The sequence below is a fragment of the Mastomys coucha genome, unplaced genomic scaffold (genome assembly GCF_008632895.1).
Source record: "Mastomys coucha isolate ucsf_1 unplaced genomic scaffold, UCSF_Mcou_1 pScaffold22, whole genome shotgun sequence".
Taxonomy (NCBI): domain Eukaryota; kingdom Metazoa; phylum Chordata; class Mammalia; order Rodentia; family Muridae; genus Mastomys; species Mastomys coucha.
Genome location: NW_022196905.1, coordinates 146,025,678 through 146,038,669, shown reverse-complemented (window position 1 = coordinate 146,038,669; position 12,992 = coordinate 146,025,678). Strand labels below are relative to the sequence as shown.

Here is a 12,992-nt window from a genome sequence, read left to right as displayed (position 1 = left end):
GAGTCTTCACACATGCCTGCTGATGATGCTTGACTTTCATCTGAGCGGTTATTTCAAGCACAGCCCCGCCAACAGTCATCCTCTTCAAATCAAGGCTGATTAATAACAAGATCTCCTCAGAACGAGACACGGAAGCTGCAAGCTGCGGCTGTGGTAAGCTGTGCCAGCCCCGCCCACGCTGTAAGGAAAAGGCTAGCATCTGAGTGTGGATGAGAGGGAGGGACGCCAGGAATGAAGTTAGGTTCTGAGTGCTCAGGGCCAAGGGCTGTCACCAAGGGCAGAGTCTGACTCTCTCACACCTTCTCTGCCCTGCCAAACAGGCATCTTTATTCTGGGAAAGCCTTTTGGAAACTGATACTGTTCATGGGTGTGTCCCCAGCACTTTCCCCACCTTCCTTCAGAGAACAAGAAGCCTATTCTTCCACATAAGGATTTTCAATCTGTGGTCCATGGATACTTGCCACAGACCAATGGCCAATTAGAAATGTGTGCTTTAGGCTGCAGAATTTCGTAGAAGGGATTCATTTTGTTTCCACTATAACACACATCAAGAGTAAAGATGGCTGTAACTATTTTCTCCCAACTGCCCTTTAGGTAGATCTTGTGACACTGATGTATAAGTCCAGGAGTGGACTGTGAGTTAGAACCCATGAGAAGACATGTTTGTGCTGCACGTGACAAATGGAGGAGTCTCTTCTGTGGAAGGACCTGTGACTGTTTTTGTTTTCGTCGTTCCTGTCATATTTTGACATTTTCAAACTTTCAGTATGTTTTTTTCCCACAGCCCCAACCTCCCTGTAGTCAGGGATTGGATTCACAGGTTTCACTGTGTTGGCCTGGCAGTTAAAAAGCTCCCTAGAGTGTGGTCTGCCTGTGTACTGTACAGGTCTGTGTGCCAACTCTACTCATATCTGCCCCCATCTGAGGCTCAAAGCTTAGCAACCTCCTAAAGGTTATGAAAAAATACATAAAACTAAACTGGTTTTGATCTTTCAAGAACATTAATTACTTCTTCTAAAAAAAAAAAAAATGGGCTTTCAAGTACCTTGGCAAGAGATTTTGAATTTTTGCTAACACATTGATTAGACTTACATATCTTTTTCTTTTACACTTTATTAAATTTCTATACAACATATTTTGATTGTATTTCCCCTCCTCCAATACCTCCCAGATCTTCCCCACCTTTCTACCTATCAAAAGGCCCTGAGGTGTGGTTTATATCCCCTGTAGTACCATATTAGAGAAAACTGATATTCCCTTTTCCAGAGGGCATGGATTGCAAATACCTTCTCAGTTAGGGGGTGGGACTTTGTACCCACTTCCCCTCCCAGTGCTGGGGTTTTATCTAGTTTAAACCCACACAGGTCTTGTTCATGCTATCACAGTCTCTGTAGGTTCATGTGTGACTAGTGATCTTGATGGACAAAGAATCTGGCATTCCATAGAATGTTTTTTTCTCCCAATCTACTAGTAAAACTATAGAAAATGGAAGGTTCCATTACCACCACCATGTCTTTCATTTGCATTGATTTACTCTCAGAATTCCAACCCCTGAGCGTATCTGATATCCATGAATACTGAGTAAAGTCACAATGTGGCTAGAGAGTAGAAAGTATGTTCACCATCAAAATTGGATGTCTACAAGATAATGGTAACCTCTTTAGCACAACACACACTTGAGCTTCTGTATAGAAGTCTCTTAGAGTTGGAGACTCCAGGCAAAGCCAAGCCACATTTTTACTAGAGACTTAGGAATAAAAAAGCTGCTGTTTGGGTTGGAAAGATGGCTCGGTCAATAAGAGCAATTGCTGCTTTTCCAGAGGACCAGAGCTCAGCTCCCAGAACCCACATTAGATGTCTCTAAACTGCTCATCACCCCAGCCCAGGGGATATTTCCTTCCCCAACATGTACATAACATATATCCACATGGATATAAATAACTAAATAATACTTTTTAAAAAGAAACTAAATGTTGTTTAACCCTTGTGGTCTGTGATATTTCCTCATGGCAGCCAAAGAAGATTATAGTCATCTTTTGTCCCTTAATAAAAAAGTGATGTGTATAGAATTCATATAGGCTGCCATTGTAGAATTAAGAGAACCATAAACTCAGTTTGTAATATATCCAAGGCTCAGATTAAATCCATACTGAAGTTATTTTTGGATAAGAATCAATAGTTAATAGGTATGCAACTCAAGTAACAACCGGTGAGAGATGAGGAATGCAGTGTAGAAACTTTAAAATGAGAGTTCCTTTTCTCATTTTACTTGAACACATTTTGCCATCAGCTCAGACCCTGCCTTCTGCAGGTAACTGACAAGACAAAGCAGAACTCACTTGCAAAGACAGAGGGATAAGAGTACTTGGGCTTGATGAAGATTATAAAAGATTCTCTGTTAGTGTGAAGAGAAGGCATTTATAGTGACATAGGAATCCCAGGGAGTATCTAACAGAAAGCAGAAGAGTGTTATGGGCAGCCATGTTGCCAGCTGGCGTTATGTGATGGAGGCCATTTTAGGTGCAATGTTGGGGATCTAGTGGGGCCATCAGTCCATTTGCAGATGACTCAGGCCCAGGGAACTAACAGTGATCAGGAAAAGAGTTGGAGAGATTCTCAGACAGGTAAACAGCCCCTGAGAGTCTTTAATATTGCTTTTCTTTGGAGCATTTTCTGTACACTGGTAGGAAATGGCACATTTGTCATTGGACGTTTCTGGATGGATGCCCACCAAGCTTATGATTAACACTTTTACATTTCCTATGCCTTATAACTTCAATTCAGCATTTTTATGATTTATGTAACAACTTTTTGCAAAACTTTTTTTTAATTGTTCTAAAATGAGTCCAACCACAACATGCTACTTAAGTGGTCATTTCTCCTGAAAGACCATGAGCAATCCAGGATGATTTCTCTTCATTTTTATAGTCTTAATTAAAAGTTATTATCTTCGTACTGTAGACATGCCCCATGAGGTCTGCATGTATGCTGAAAATGGAATAAAACCCTCTTATTACCATCCAAAGTTAAAATACTTCTTAGCACACAGCTTGGCTAGGGCTCTGTAGGCCAAATACAGGACCATGCCCAGATAGACTCCAAATGCTCAAGGTTTGCTACTTTTTATCCCTATAAACTTTTCAGGAACTCAGAATCAATTTGATTGTTGAGGCAGAGAATCACAAATTTGTTACAGAGAGAATATCTTGTGTATTGTATCAATTAAGAGGCCTATGGCCTATGGCATAGGCAGAAAATAGGAGATGAGACATCTGGGAAGAGAAAGAATTCTGGCATACAGCCAGGCGATAGATTTGGCTGGGAAGATGTAAGAAGACATACACATGGCACCTGAGCATAGGTAACCAGCCACATGGCAGAATGTAGGTTAAAATAATTGGGTTACCTTGGTTATGATCTAGTCAGAGAAGAGCCTAGCCATATGGCCAAGGTATTTGTAAATATATTTTGAGTCTGAGTCTTATTTCTAGGAGCATGGGACTGGAAGGAAGAACCAGGCCCTAACTGTATAGTTTGTTATCTTAATCTTTACAACCCAAATTATCACTGAAAACAATCTTAATTAACAATGTTCTTAGTGGTACATCGTCCCCCAAATACAGCACAAGGTGGCGCTGTTGCATTTATACTAAAGTAGCCACTACCCTGGCTACCTAGGTCATTTGTAGGTTTGATGTGAAAGTGTTAAGCCTGTACCAAAGATACCAAGACATGGGTTTATATATGTTAGTGTTTATAATGCCATTATTCTGCCAGATAGGAATAGCTAAGCAGAAGAAAGGAGGAAATGCATGCCTGTTCCTTATGGGGAAGCTCTGGAGAAGCCATTTTAAAGAATAGGAGCATAAGAAAGTGCTAGAGGAAGTAAGAGGATGCTAGGGGACCATTTCTGTATCTACAGTAAGAAGATGCTAGAGGGACCATTTCTGTATCTGCAGACATGGTTCAGTCCTGAAGTTAGGCATCAGCTAAACTCTTCTCTGAGTTTGAACATTCTGCAAGGAGGAGCTATCCAGGCTCTGAGGTAATGCCTGAAGTTTCTGGGGTTGGCGGGCACACAGGTACACCTCCAGCTGCTCGGAGTACAGAGGACAGGAGAGAATTGCAGCAGCCATGTCGAGTGCTGAGGCCAGGTGCAGAAATCACTGTCAGGTGCTGGGCATCTCCTCATCTCCCTGCCCAGTGCAAAGCAGGTGTGGATTCCACAGCTTGAAAGCAAGAAGGCTAGCTCCCATACAAATACAACCAGCGCCTCACCCAGAAGCTTTCTTACTAAGAAAATGCAGGTATGGAAGTGAGTTATGCATTTATAAGCAGACATCCCTGCCCAAGCCTAAGAACAGCTACATAGATACCACTAAATTAAAATCCTGCAGCTATAGAATGTCCAACACAGAAGCCCATGGAAAAATAAGAAGAAATTACCCCAGATGCAGAGGATTCTCCTCTGGGCTATGAGTCATTGTTCTGTACCCAAGGGTTCCATTTATACAGATGCAGCCAACAGCAGATTGAAAATACTTGAAAAACAGAAACTGTATGTCTGTACTGAGCATGTCCAGGCTAGCCCCTTGTCCTTAGGCACTAAACAGTTGCATTTGTATTTTATTCTGTGGGAACCGGGAGATGATATGGATAAGAGTACTTGCTGTACTCGCACAAAGACCTGAGTTCAGATCCCCAAGGCCCATGGAAAAACCGGGAATGGTAATACAATCTGCAATTCCCTTGCTGGGAGAGCAAAGATAGGAGGATTCCAGATGCTTACTAGCCAGACAGACTACACTAGTAATGACAAAGTCAAATTCATTGAGACGCCCTGTTTTAAGATAGAAATAAGTAGGAGCGATAGAAGAAGACCTCCAGTGTTGACCTTTGACTTCCACAAACACAGATGTGGGCAATCACACTTACCTCTACACACACACACACACACACACACACACACACACTCATACTCTACACACATCTACTCTACACCATACAAACAAATGTCCCCCACATTCCCCACACACACATACACACACATACACACACACCTGCACATGAACACATACATACACACACTCATACTCTACACACATACCTACCAATGCACACGGCATAAACACACACCCCTATACACACACACACACACACATCTGCACATGAACACACATATATACACTCATACTCTACACACATTCCTACCCATGCACACCACACAAACACATGCTCTCCCCCCACAACCTATATGTGTACACCTCAAAAATACACACCTCTACACACATCCCACATATACCCTTATACACACTGCATACCCTATACATACATACACAGACCCCTACACATACATACAACATACATGTGCTTACCTGTACATATATAAGCAATCTGGAGGTAATTCAAAGTGTTCAACAATGTATGTGTTTAATCTATGCAAACATACTTCATACAAGGGAGTAGGACATCTAACAATTTCACAGGTGCGGGAGCCTGGAAGCAATGATTTCAGGGGTACTGAAGGAGGATTAGATCCCCAGTCCTCTAAGCAAAGAGTTCTGTGTATTTACAGCCAAACGCTGTCTAAAGTTTTCAAAAACCATCAAATTGGGAAGTCTAGAGTCATCACTGCTACAAGAACAGAACTTTCTAAGAATATTAAAAATATTCAGCCTTATTCAATCCAGTATGGATTCCACATCAGTATTGGGCCCAAGTAGACATAAAGATAGATGGGCAATTAGACAGGTAGACTGATAGATGATAGATAGGTAGATAGAATGACATGTGATAGATAGAAAAAATTATTTCATGTGACAATGTGATCTGACTTCCAAATCAGAGTTTGTCTATGTTAGCCACGGAGAATTCAGTAACAGTACAATAATGTAATAATTTAATTCAGATCATTCACGCCCCCAAAGTCTCATCTCAGAGAAGCAGATAATTGAAGTAGCATTTTGTTTACTCTAGTTTATATTATCAGGTTAATTAATTCTACTTTCCATTTCCTTTTGCTAATGTAATGTGACCTCAATGTTCTAATCTGAGCAAACTGGTTAGGAAACTTGTTTCACACTTGTAGTTCTTGCAAATACAATCTGAAACATATGCATGCACTGCAAACCACCATCATTAGATGAAGGCCTAGTTAATGTATTCTCCAAAAAGGTAAAGGTGAGTGCTTCCAATTAATGGATTGCACACACCAAAGTTAGTATTTAGTTAGATATTAAAATAAGTCCATGTTTTAGTTTGCTTTCCATTGCTGCGATTAGCCATGCCGACCAGCACAACTTGGGAAAGGAAAGGTTTATTTCATCTTGTAGCTCAGAGTCCATCACCCAGGGAAGCCAGGGCAGGAGTTTAAGCAGGAACCTAGAGGCAGGAATTGAAGTAGCGAATGTTGCTCATTGGCTTGGTTCCCCATGGCTTGTGATCTTATACATGCCAGGGCCACATGTCTTGGTGTGGCCAGGTACTTAGTTGATTGGGCCTTCCTACATCAATCAGCAACCAAGAAAATGCCTCACAGACTACCTAAAGGCCAATATGCTGAAATCAATTCCTCAGTTCAGGTCCTCTCTTCCCGGATGTGCCATTACAATCAACATAAACACCACAGTCAGTGTCAGAGCTTAACTGCTACCCCCAAATCTCTCCACTAGATCTTTTGAATCACCTCTTCAAACTAAGCCCAGTCACACATATTTATTAATTACAAATTTTCATATTTTTTTTTGCTACTGAAATATGCTGTAAAAAAATTACCTCCAAGATTCTGTTTTGTAATCTTTGGAGCAATTATATCTGCATTTCCTGGCTCCCTGTGGTCATGTGCTTTCTTTTCGTAATTGTTTAAGAATGCAACTGTCCCCTCCCTTTGGAGACTCCATTATGAGGCTTTTCCTAGCTATACTCTCAAGTTTTGATGAATAATACTATGCTGTGTCTTCTGGAAGCTTCAAGCAGAATGAGAAAGAATGTCTATCACAGACATTCTTTTGTCCTTTGTAATTTTCCTCTCTGAAGGAAAGCCAGAAACACTGGAACTATTTGTGACCTCAAAATATGCTCAGAACAAGCAGCTTTTCCTTTTAAAATTCTTTTTAGATGTATTTTCATGTGTACAAGTGTTTTTGCCTGCCTGTATCTGTATGCAGTGCCTAAGGATGCCAGAAGGGGGAATCAGATCCCCTGAAACTGAAGTTACAGGTGGTTGTAAGCCTCCATGTGGGTGCTGGAAACTGATCCCGGGCCATATGCAAGAACAGCCAGTGTTCTTAACCCCTGAGTCATCTCTCCAGCCTCTAATATAGCTGTTCTTCATTGTACATCTCGACTTCTAGCTACAACAGTTTTGGACATTGGGCTGCCTCCTGATCTTATAAGGTTACAGTATGGTGGCATCCTTCATGTCTCTGTGGCCAGACTGAAATTAGTCAGTATTTTGAACCAGTCTGGTTTAGAACTTGCTATGTAGACCAGGCTGGACTTGAACTTGTAGAAATCTACCTCTGCCTCCTGAGTGCCAAGAATAAAGGTATGTTCCTCATGCCCAGCTAGTGCTGTTGTTATGGGAGGGAGCCCAGAAGACTCTCTTGTCCTTTTTCTATTTATAGCAAGAAGATGGTATCCCTGAATCAGTAGGTAGCATCTTGACCTTGGACTTCCAGGTTTTAAAACTGTTTGAAATGAAAGGATGTTGAAGTCATTTAATCTGTAGTGGACACCCTGAAAAGCAATCTGGAAATTGTGTACTGCTGCTTAGATGTAAGGAGTCACGATATACTGGTTGTCTAACAGAATGTCTTCCAACTGGGACCCACTTCAAGGGTTGGGAAAGCAACCAATTGAATCATGAATAAGAGACTATTAGAATTTTCATATAATTATGTATAAGCACATGTCCTACTTTGCAGTCTGTTGCTGTGATAAAACATTGGCCAAAGCAATTTATCTGAATAATAACCCATCCAAACTTCCCATGCCAGTCTTTAAAGACTATAAATATGTTACCTCTTCTAACAAGAGAAATGGTGCAGATGTGGTTGAATGAGAGCTCTTGACATTGGGAAATTTTTGGGAAAAATGGAATCTTGCAGTCATTTTTGAGTGTGTGTGTGTGTGTGTGTGTGTGTGTGTGTGTGTGTATACAGTGGTATCCGCACATATTTGCCTGTGTGCAGTTTTGTTGCAGATGTGAATTCATTTAGCCACCACTGTGGTCAAGTGACAAGAATAATCCTCTCCACACAAGGTTTTAATATGCTACTATCCCTTCCCTCCCCTCAGCCTCCAGCAACTATTAATCTGTGTTCCATCCATATAATTTTGCCATTTGAAGATCATAATATAAATGGAATCATTTAGTATATAACCTTTTAAGACTTTTTCTTCCTCCTTGGAACACTTCTTCTGGGACCCATTCCCAGCTGTTGCATGCATTATTTTCCTGCCAAATGAAATAAATAGAGCTATCCTGGGTACACAGTGGCTCAACCAGGCCATCTGCTTAGACTCTCCCAAGGCCTGAACTAACCTTTTGGAGGCTTTGCTGATGAAACTGTTTCCAAGCTCACTGGAGCCCATGGCAATGGCAGCCTTTCAGCAGTGGGACAGGGGTCCCTCCCTGCCCTAGTGGTCACCAGGAAGTCAATCCTTGTATCGAAAGGCCGCCTGCATCCTCCTTATGCTCAAGGCGGTCCAGCAGCAGTAGATACAGTCCCTTCATGCTTGAGAGCCTTCTGGCTTTTCATATCCCAAATATCTCCAACTCCAGCAAGAAAAAAAGTCAGTCTCACTGGATTTCTCTAGCTCATACAGGATCATTTCCTCATTTTAAGACACATTCCCTTTTCTGATGTTGGAACGAAACGTTAGTTGTATAATGTAACATGTTCGTGGGTTCCAAGAACTGCAGAGTTTATATATTTTATAAAGGCATTCATCTGCCCACTGCATTGTGTATATCAACATCACATTGCCTGTAGTCTTCCTTTTATTGCTCGGTAATATTCTACAGTGTGGGCATTACATGGTTTGTTTAGCCCTACACTTACTGAAAGATGTTTGAAATTTTTCTAGTTTGGAGATGCTCCATCAATATTCTCATCTATGAGTTGGTAGGCATAGTATGTCTTTTTTTTTCTATCTCCAGGGTAAATGTGTAGGCGTGATACTGCTGAATAGGTTTGGCGTGTGCATGCTCACTTTTATGAGCTACTGATGAGCAATTTTCTAAATTGGCGGTGCCATTCCCATAGTAACCTGTGGTGTCTGAGTGAATGTTTCTCTCCTTGCACACTGCTTTAACTATTTTGCTCCTTACATTGAGGTATCCTATTGCAGATTTAATTTACAGTTGGTTAATGGCTGACAACGACAGTCCAGCTGTCTTCTCATCTTCTGTTCAGTCATTCTCCTTGGTGGAAGTCTTGTTTTCATCTCTGGACACTTTTTAAAAAAGCATTTATTCTTATTATACATATAGACATTATATGTCTGCATGTATATATGTGTGCTATCAGAGGCCAGAAGAAGATCCTACTAAAAACGTTATCCTGTGATAGCCTAAGAAATTCTATTTCAAAGTCTTTTCTGGAGCAATCGTATGCAAACCCTAAAATAAAGGACCTGAGAAGAGACACCAGCTCATGTCAACAAATGACATGAACCTCATTTGTTTGATGCTTTCAGTGAAGGAGCTCCCTGCAATTCAGAAGGTCTTGGGTCAATTCCTTTAGTGACAGTTGAATGTTGGGTTTTCAAGGTTGTTTATTCTTGTCCATCAACTGGGGCTCCAGGATGGAAAATGTGTAACTGCCATCTGCCCAGTCAGTTGCTGATTCCTCTTTTGCATCTATTTGCATTACCTTTTCAGTGTTTCCAGGCATCCCATGCTCACTGCCCAGTCAGTGTTGTCTACAATCAGCTGCAGAATTCCTTTCTTGCCCATCTCTGATCATTTTCATTGTGGACACCTGGAAAGACTCATTGTCCCAGGAGACACTCAGGAAGGGAGATACAGGGTACAGGACTTCAATGGCTGTGGCTTCCTCACCTTCCTCTTCTTTCCTTTTAATAAAAATATTGTTTACTTCATGAGTGATTTATAAACATAATACCTAAGTATTTACCTACTTATGATTTTTGATTGTTTGGGTTTTTTGAGACAGGGTTTCATGCAGTCCAGGCTGAACTCCAACTCACTAATAAAGATGACCTTGTATTCTCTGCTATTTTTGAGATTTTTATCTATGTGTCACATCCATTACCCATTCCCTCCTTCCAACTCCTCCCAACCTCTCCAACCTCTCCAACACCTCTCTCTCTCTCTCTCTCTCTCTCTCTCTCTCTCTCTCTCTCTCTCTCTCTCTCTCTCTCCTCCATGTCCTTCTATTATTTTATAACCTACTAAGTCCAACTGGTGCTGCCTCTGTGTGTGTGTGTGTGTGTGTGTGTGTGTGTGTGTTAAGATGTGCCTACTGGTCCAACAATGCTAAGACTATTATTGGGGAACCAACCTCACTCTCAATTTTATTTGAGGTTTGTTTCATAGGAGGGAATCCATGCCTGATATTGTAAATATAATAAAAATCCACAGCTAGGAACACTACAGGCCCTGGGGAAAAACCTATTGCTGTTGTTTTGTTAAACAGTCATGTTGTAAATTTCCCTTTTAAATATTTATATCCATAGATCTATGGGTCTGTGCTGCCTCCAACCTTGACCTTATTATAGTGTACCACCGTTAACATAGAGACATAAGAGTTCAAAATGGTAGAGTAAACAACTGTCAGTGATCAGCCATATATGGGACATCTATATCATCCCACTCAACCTCCTACCCCTACCCAGGGCTCAAGGAACATTATAGAAGAGGGGATGAGAGAATGTAAGGTCTGGAGGATGGGAAGAGGCATGAGAAGGCTGTTGCTGGCCTCTGTACAGGTTAGAGTTATTGTACACATACGAACAGGGCAACTATAGTCACCCTCACATCTTTAAATGCATCTTTCCCCATAACCCTTTCTTTCAGGGTCCTGGGTCACAAGTAAAGCTAGGGCTTTGCAGAATGTTGCCCCCTAGAGATAAAGGAGAACTCTGCAGGCTTTGCTGGTGACACTGTTTCCAAGGCAGATGGTGTCTGAACAGAGAACCTCTCAAGGACAGCATGAGTGACTGTCACCTCTTTGTTCCTTGTGGCCAAAGAAACATTCTCAAATGAGCTGAGTCCATCATAGCTGTACTGGCTGGTTCTGTGTGTCAACTTGACACCGGCTGAAGTTATCACAGAGAAGGGAGTTTCAGTTGGGGAAGTGCCTCCATGAGATTCAGCTGTGGGACATTTTCTCAATTAGTGATCAAGGGGGTAGGGCCCCTTGTGGGTGGTGCCATCTCTGGGCTGGAAGTCTTGGGTTCTATAAGAGAGCAGGCTGAGCAAGCCAGGGGAGGCAAGCCACTAAGGAACATCACTCCATGGCCTCTGTGTCAGCTCCTGCTTTCAGACCTACTTGAGTTCCAGTCCTGACTTCCTTTGGTGATGAACAGCAGTGTGGAAGTGTAAGCTGAATAAACCCTTTCCTCCCCAATTTGCTTCTTGGTCATGATGTTTGTGTAGGAATAGAAACCCTGACTAAGACAATAGCCAAGTAACGGACAGTGTGATATGATTTCCCTCCCCTGGAACAGAGCCATCAGGATGTGGTCCTCCATGAGTGCCCATGGCTGTTGTGTGTGTAAGGCTTATTTGTATAATAATGTACATATTTTCATATTCCTCCAAGGATTGTCCTCCTTGTTAACTTTAATGACTCCATGATAATTAGAAACAGCAGAAGTCCAGGAGTCAAGGGTATGTCTATGTCTTTAGCAAAATGGTAAACATTGGGACCTTCTAGACAGCCCTTAAGGCTGTGGAAAAGAACTCTAAAAACATGAGTTTGAAAATATATTAATTCTCAACTATGCAAAAATATAAGTATGTAATATGAATTGTATAAGGAGCATCACAGATCTAAAGGAACAGAGGCAGCTACACTATAATACAAAGACAGGTAAATAAAAATGTAGGCATATTCCTGAGTTCAAGGTCAAACTGGGACAGAGCAAATTTAGGTCCGATTGTGGTCAAAATAGTGATTGTAGGGTGAAGTTCCACCCAGCTCTCTTATTGTTTGTGCTGGAGCTTGTGCTTGCTGTCTGTCCCTATGAGAGGACAGTCCAAGCCTTGGACCTTAGTCTAAGGCTAAGGTCATGTAATGCTGATTCATAGGATGATCAGGTGGGAAAGTGGAATAAATAACTGAATTGCTATGTAAATTAAAAACTGGACTTTGGTAAGCATGAGATGAGCTAGCAGAAAGAAATAGCACTTTTTTTAGAGTTTTTTTCTAGGGAGAACTGAGCAGTCTGGAAATCTCTGGAGATAGAATATAGCTCCTCAGGAATTTTTCCTAGCAGGATTTCTGTTTTAGGTCAGAAAATCCAGGAAAGAGAATATAGCCATTTTAGAATTTTTCATAGCTCTTTTGGAAGTTTTTCTAACAGGATTCTAACCTTGGTCAGAAATCCCAAGTACTACTTAGAGAGCAAAAACAGTTCTTTTAGAATGTTTGTACCAGGTATCCAGAGAAGGCTATTCTAAAGAGCAATCACAGTTCTTTCAGAATTTTGATGAGAAAACCCAAGAGTTACTTTTAGAATTTTTCTAGCAGGATTTCTGACTTGGTTGGAAAATCCAAGTTTTTTTTTTTTTTTTTTTTTTTTTTTTTTTTTTAATAATAGCAGCTTTTCTGACTTTGGTCAGAAAACCCAGGAGCTATTCAGAGAGCTTTTAGAATTTTTGTTAGCAGAGAGAGCTGTCTCAACCAGAGAGTTTTTAGAACAGCAGAAAAAGCTGTCTAGGGCAGAGCACACAGAGAACAGTCTGGAAAGTCACTGCAGCAGAACAAGGTCTACCAGCTTGTGACCATGACTCTCTCAAA

At 41.2% G+C, this 12,992-nt stretch overlaps 1 pseudogene; it reads left to right on the top strand.

Moving 5' to 3' along the window:
- The first annotated feature begins 12,693 nt into the window (after positions 1-12,693).
- On the top strand, positions 12,694-12,750 carry LOC116071688 (annotated as a pseudogene).
- The last annotated feature ends 242 nt before the right edge of the window (positions 12,751-12,992 follow it).